At 39.1% G+C, this 7569-nt stretch overlaps 1 non-coding gene across 1 annotated transcript; it reads right to left on the reverse strand.

The window, feature by feature from the left end:
• Positions 1-1386: 1386 nt before the first annotated feature.
• Positions 1387-1459, reverse strand: trnav-uac. Its single transcript has one exon. It is a non-coding gene; the product is annotated as a tRNA-Val (tRNA).
• Between the last annotated feature and the right edge of the window lie 6110 nt (positions 1460-7569).

Genomic DNA, 7569 nt, shown 5'->3' on the forward strand with positions numbered 1-7569 from the left:
AATGGCGTTTATAATTTACCACAGCCCAAGGTTTGACGCTTTCTTGCCCTGATTTGTTCTTATTTTTTTTGCTTATGTTTGTTGTATTTATTTAAGACGATACTTTTATATTCTATTTTTAACCTAGAAGCAATATGTAACCCAGTTTTTAAAAGTGCTTCATAAATAATAAGCTCAACTTACCTACTAAAATTATTGATCGATTATCAAAATAGTTGTAGACTAATCGATTAATCTAATCATTGCAGCTCTACTAATTTATGGAAAAAACAATATATTGTTTAGGAGTAGGCTGAGTATTAGGGACAGGCCACGAAACAAAAGGCAAACTGGCCGTATGCTCTTATATAAAACAACCTTGTAAGGATTAGACATGGCATACAATTTATATGAATAATTATGGATGCATACAACATATAAAAAACTACTGCTGTATGTAACATGTTTTGTATATAAAATGCCATAAATCGATTCTTTGTTGTAAATACTGTACATTGACATGACAAGTGGTCAACAAAAGTCAGTCAATGCGTTATTTCACTCAAATCACAAAATAATATAGGCTACAGTCCCTGGCTACTCCATTACAGTAGGTACACCTGTGAATATTAAGCAATACAATACAATGGATCTATATTGTATATTTAGGAAGATTATAATATTCAGTTTTTGTTGACACTGTCAGAGAGTTTTACTTAACGTTTATTTACAGAGGTCGTCGTTAATGGTGGTGTTGTACTAGACTGCATTATATTGAAATGTGTTTCTAATATTCTGCCTCCTTTGTGTTTGTAAATGGCAAAACATTAGACACTGAGTCAATTTTTATGTATTCATCCCAATATCACAAATTTGCCTCAGACCCTCGATTTTCATAAGAACCATTTTACGTGGGAGGAAATGGAAGAAACCTCAGGAAGAGCAACAAAAGAGGGATCCCTCTCCCAGAATGGACAGACATGCATTAATTGTATACAGATAGACCAATATTGTAAATTTAGCATGGACAATCAAGATGACAAAATTATAAATAGATTGTAAACATATATGAAGGATGTGGATCCGGTTGGACATCGAACAACTTCAGGTGTTGCCAAACAGATTGGACCTTAGCCACATGACCTGCTCTTCACAGTGGAGACCTGGAAGAGGGCAGACTACACAAACACTAAGAGGCAAAGCTCAAGCACACCGAACACACACAGAGGGAGAGAGAGAGAGAGAAAAAGACAACATGCAGAGAGGGACACATAATTACATTACCTCTCTGACATCTCGTCATCAACTTTGCCCTGTTGATGTCGCTCATGTCAATTTCGATCGATTAATTTTATGAATTCAGCATTAGGAACTGGCGGACGAGTTTTCAGAACAGAAAAAGTTTGTTGGTTCCACTGGGGCTCGAACCCAGGACCTTCTGCGTGTAAAGCAGACGTGATAACCGCTACACTATGGAACCAGTTGCCCTTATTTCTTTGCAGAACATGATTATGACGGTCGGTCTTTGCGACATGTTGAAATAACATTCGCTGAATTTCACTGAACCTTTCTGTAATGCTTTGCGTCGTAGCTGTGCAGACTGCGGATTAGCGAAACAAAATCTCGGTCAGCGTCAGTCTCCCCACTGACATCTCCCTTGCAGACTGACCAAGCGTTACGTCTTAGCTGCTGGTGTTTCGGTTGAGTTGCGGGTCAAACCCTCTCGGGACATTTAGCTTGTGGGGCCGATCACTCGGCACGTTAGCTAACATGCAGCGACTGAGCTGAGGCCAACTATAATCTTTAATAATCAGGCTCGGCGAGTCGCCTACATGTGTCTGTCTTTCCGCCTGCGTGCACCGAAAGTAACATGATGAGGAGGAAGGATTTGCATGCATGTTCAAAAAGCTGACTTGACTCCTTAACATATAGCATGGCCCAAGTGTGCATTTTCAAACTTGTGATTTGGGGTTAAATTTCGTTTCCCATGAAACAGGACACTGGCCGATGCATTTTACCATCTTAGGTTACCTACTGTAAATATTACAGTAAGGATGCTCAATGTGTTTTTAAAAAAGCTGCCTGACACCTCACACATAAGAAAATAAAGCTGAGGGCAATACATTAATGTACATCATATTTTACCATATTAAACATCAAATGTTTAAACATTATACATTACTGGCTGTGTGTGACATGTAGTCAAGAAAAATAACACCTGGAGAGTGACAACAGGACTGGTGATGAACAGTTGCAGCGATGTGTCACCATTTTTAATGGTAGGTCATTAGTCCAGCTTAGAATAAAGACTAAACTGCAAAGTCATTGTATTTGAACTAGTTAATTGCTGTATCAAATACATCTCAACAGAGTTTCTCAGAGTACGCCTGCTGTGGTCTCTTCATCAAATGCAAGTGCACCTATTAAGAGTTCAAATCTGAATATCTAAAGCTCACAGTCTCCTGCTAACTTCTGCTTGAATGTGTATGTATATCCCACTTTCACTAAAGTTGTGGGCTGTGAGTGTTTGTTACCATTTGAAAAGCCTTAATGTGAGCACCAGATTGTTTTCAAAGTCTTTCTAAACGTCCGTCTCTCCATAATTTACCAGTGTGTGGTCTGAAAGGCCTATTCTGAGTTTCCTCTACTTCTTCTCCTGAAATTGTCTGCCCTCAGCATCATCCTTCCATTTTAAGCCATTTTGACTGTAGCTCTCCAGCTTCCTTAGGTGCTAGTGAGGTAAGGGCAGTAAAGGCTGCATTGGAGAATGTGGGGATGACAGCTGCATCTGTTTATCATGTGGGGTACAATAGCACACCTTGAGAGGCAGCCAGAGCTTGTATTCTCACTGATCCTGGCTCCAACACAGCGGGCCAGAATTAATAGACGAGGCAGATTTTTATGTGGGCAGGATCAAAATTCAAGATGTGCTAGATCTATTCCACAAGCTCTGAATTTTATTGACATACAATACATGCATGTGATACTAGAAACCAATGATAATTATTTACCAGCGTCCAATATTATGTTTGCACTTTAAAATCTGATGAGTATTTTCTCAATTGATCAATTAATCATTGGGTATTCAGAAAAATGCATCAGAAAATAATTAAACATACCCATCACAATTTCCCAATGTGATATCTTCAAACAGCGTGTTTTGTCAGACCAACAGGCCAAAACTTAAATATGTTCTATTCACAACAATATAAAACAGAAAAATAGCAAATGCTCACATTTGAGAAGGTGCAACCAGAGAATAACTGGCATGTTAGCTTGATAAATTACTTAAAGGATTAAGTGATTCTAAAAATTGTTGCTGTTTGATTTTCTGTCAATTAACTAATTGACTAATTGTTTAAGCTCTAAATCTGTCTTTGTAATCTTGTAACCAAACGTTATGCTTGTTTCCAGAAACAATAGCCTCTACGTCAGTTGAAGCAGTTTCTACATTGTTCTTCATGATTTTAGTTTTCGGTGTTTTATTGATATACATGTCGACCCAGTGCGACATAGTGAAGTGATAAATCTGTTTCTGATGTCTTGTTTCAGTTATTTCTTACAATTTTATTATTAAACCGAGTTTAAAATATTCTCTAGTTAGTCCCGATAGACCCTTGACCTGCCTTCCATCAGATCTCAATCCAGCAGCCTTCAAGGTGCCCTGTGGAGTTTTCTTGTAAAGTAAATTTATGTCAATTTTATTTATATTGCCCAATATAACGAATCACCATTTGCCTTAAGGGGCTTTAAACAAAGTCATGTTTACATTCATTCTTTCTCAACGAAACACATTGTGTGTGTCCTTGAGGTCTAACAAACATGTTGAATGCATTTCCTTACTCATAAAACATTTGTAAAGCTTTTTTCTTTTTCTCATCCACAATTTGCTTGCAGTCTTCTTGTTTCCTTTGCTGGCTCATTGCTGAGTTTGTTGGCATGTTACCTTCAGCAGCTGTCAGTCAGTGGAATAATGTGAAACCATCCAGGATGTTAAAGGTTCCCTTTGGAAGTTCTGACCTCTAGTAGTGTCAAAAGCTGTTTTTTATGTCTCATGCAAGAAAGTGAATGTAGAAACATAAGTCATTGCACATTTAAATGCCTGTCTTTTGGAGATTAACATCTACAAAGCACAGTGAATTTGTCTTTTTAATAATCTAAGTTTTTAATCTCCCATCATAACCATAGACTGTATAAAACGTAGAAGGCCTATCCGTGATGTCACCTATAGTCACCTAAGAGCAATTGTGAAGCTCAATGTGGGCGGCTCATGGTGCTCATGGTGGCTGTCATTTGTCTCAAAACGACATATATATATATATATATTCCTGAAAGCAACATATGTCATCGTTCCCCAAAATGACAAATACAACCGTTGGATAGTACCAGTCCAAAGACAGGCATACCGGATCTTAAGTCTGTTACAATGTTTGGTACAATGGTTAACATTGTGAAATGATAGTGGTTTGGTTAGGTTTAGGCAACACTACTACTTGGTTAGGTTTAGGAAAATGTTGTGGTTTGGGTTAAAATAAGTACATTACATAGGTCATGTGATGTATCGTAAGTCACCTACGTAACATTATTTAACTTAAAACTTCTGTCGCCTGAGTTTGCTTGACACATCCATCCACCCCAACCACTACCTTACATGGACTTTGTCGTTCTTTACACTGCGTCACCTGACTTCTTCCTTTGCTACCGTCATATGGCCACTAGAGGTTGCGGCCTAACAGTAAACGTAAAGATGGGTTGTAATAAGCTGCTCCATAATCGACCTATATGGCGTTTTTTCTGGTGAGGACGGGCTGTTATTTCTGCTGTAAAGTTTGGCATATACTCATATTTGGTTGCCTCTTGATGGTAACCTGCAGACCAGTGCAGACTCTCTACAATCAGTTGTCATGACTAAATTAGTGTTTCAGTGGGACTTTAAGGTGTGCCGTGTATTCCTGGTATAACAGGGCAAACCATTTGCTGTTACACGTTTTGATGGCCCTCTTCTTGCACACATTTGTGGCTTGTGATGAACTCCCTGCAGAGACACTGGCCTGCAGAGTCTCTGTAGACAATCTGTCTACACAGACAGCACATGCCCTCTCTATCAGTAGCATCTACAAAGTCTACCTCCTGAGTGTTCATCTTAGCCGTACTGTTCCCGTCTGTCTCTTCTTCCTAAGAAACAAATTGAGAACGATCACCTGCCTTTCTGTTTCAGACAGTGGCATCATCTGGAATAAAGAGTCTGTCTAGGATTAAACAAAAATTATCAATCAATCCAAGTTGTGTCTGGCCATGCAGGTAATTTCAGTTGAATGTGCCAGTGTTTTTAAATTCCCACCTCCCACAACTTCATACGCCACCCAAGTAGAATCAGGGTTAATACAGTTTCATTTGTGCTGCTAAAAAGTTTGAAAATTACTTTTAAAAACCTCATCTGCAGTGTCCCAGTTACTCAGGATAATCCACAGACCTCACTGTCAACAGTTTCCAAAGGGTCTCTTTCTTCAGTAGAAAGTACAGTATTACAGTACAGTGAAAATTGTTTACAGGGACGTCTGTAGATTATCCAGATTATTCAGGCTATTGTTTCTGAAAACACACGGTGCTTTGGAGTAATTCATGCTACATTTCCCTAAATTAATTTCACTTCATTCTATTGGGGTGGCAGTTGAAATCTCAGAAGCAGCTATCTCAAAACCTGGGCACATAAATTTCAAAATATGTGAACGGCTACATTCCACTAGGGTCTATAAAAATTGCCGACTTGTACCGGCAGAATCCAGCTGTGCCCTCTCCGAAATGGGTGATGGCTTCAACACCACTTAAATGAAAGCAATGTCTGTTCATGGCTCAGGAAGCTGTTCTAAATGTTGTCCAGTATGTGTGGCTGTTGTCTGCAGAGGCCTTTAGTTTGCTGCGGTGCCTCTGACCGTGCTGCTTTGTTAGACCCTTTAGAGAACATCTCAGGTACTGCTCCCGTATTGCTCTTGAGACACAGACTGCTTGACTCAACCTTACCAGTACAGATGACTTTCACAAGACAAGTGAGACCATGTGCACTGTATCAACTCAAAATCCCAAGTCGTCACATACAGACACATGATCAAGACCTGTTGGCGTCAGTTTGTAATGCATTGGAGAGCCCCATAGTTCAACGCACTGGGGAAAAGCCTTGTAGACTCACTTTTGAACGGTAAAGGTTTGTGTAGGATATTTAACAGAGAAGTCCGAGTAAGGTGGTAGTTGCGGTGGACAGTGGGCCAGAAATTGGACTTTCAACCAGGAGACGTGTTTTCGTTTCCCTTATGAGACAAAAAGTCAACACTGAATGTTTTTATTTAAGTTACGTAGGCTACTTAGGCTATGTAAGTTGCGTATGTTGCGTAAGTTACACAAGTATCGTTACTGAACTTACGTATGTTATGTCAGTAAACTTACATTAATTAAGTAAATAGGTAACATAGTTATTTTTAATCCAAACTATGATGTTTTCCTAAACCTAACCAAGTAATTTTGTTGCCTAAACCAAACGAAATTGCGACATTTCGCATTGTTAACACATACTTTTATTTTGAAAGTTTACAAGCCTCTAATAAGTTGCCAGGATGTTCTGACCTTACATGTCCAGCCATGGTATCTCTGTAAGAGGTCTGTGTGTAATTACAGCAAAGGAATAAAACAAGCCAGCTTTGTGTGCATCAATGCTACTGATTATTATTAGACTTGTTTGTGCTCCTGTGTTTTGCCTATTTTCTGTATTTGTACATTTCGAACATCTAGCTTGTCTGTGCCATGTTGCCAAGAGAACAAGGACTAGCTGTTTCTGATCTGCTTACCATACATGAGCTCCCTCTAAACACATTTACAACCGTGATTCATTAGTGAAATAACAATACACTTGTCCACAGGTCACACAAGATAAAATTTCAGCTATAAGGGCATGTATTAGATGTCATGACTGCAGGTGATGGCAGATGTTGGTTATAAACACAGACTGATTATGTGACAATTGTCACCTGGGCACAAATGTCTAAAGGCCCCCCTCGTATATAGCAACAGATGCCCATGCTGTCTGTGCTAATTTTGTGTCTGTTTCAGAGATATTTTGCAGGTTAACTGTAACTCTCAAGCGCTGCACCTGAACACAGGAAAACGGCCGTATGGGTCGATTATGCAGCAGCTTATTAAGACCCATATTTACGTGGATTGTTAGGCCGCAACCTCTAGATGCCGTATGATTGTGGCAAAGGAAAAAGTCAGGTGGCATGGTATAAAGAGCGATAAAGTCCGTGTAAAGAAATGGTGGGGTGGATGAAGGTGTCAAGTAAACTGACAAAAAAAGTTTACTTATTTAAAGTTTTTGGTTAAATAACGCTTCGTAGGTTTAACCTAAACCATGACTTTTTCCTAAACCCACGCAAGTAGTTTTGTTGCCTAACCGAACCAAACTAAGACCATTTTACAAACTTTACTACGTGTTAAACGTCACGTGACTTACATAATTAACTTAAGGTCCACCTCTCGCTGTACTAGTACTTGCAAACGCTTAACAATCTTTAACAATTGACCTATTTTGTCGTTAAGGTA

The sequence above is a fragment of the Micropterus salmoides genome, unplaced genomic scaffold, assembly GCF_014851395.1.
Source record: "Micropterus salmoides isolate LMB-PRFRI ecotype aquatic unplaced genomic scaffold, ASM1485139v1 Ms_hic_scaffold_5, whole genome shotgun sequence".
Lineage (NCBI taxonomy): Eukaryota > Metazoa > Chordata > Actinopteri > Centrarchiformes > Centrarchidae > Micropterus > Micropterus salmoides.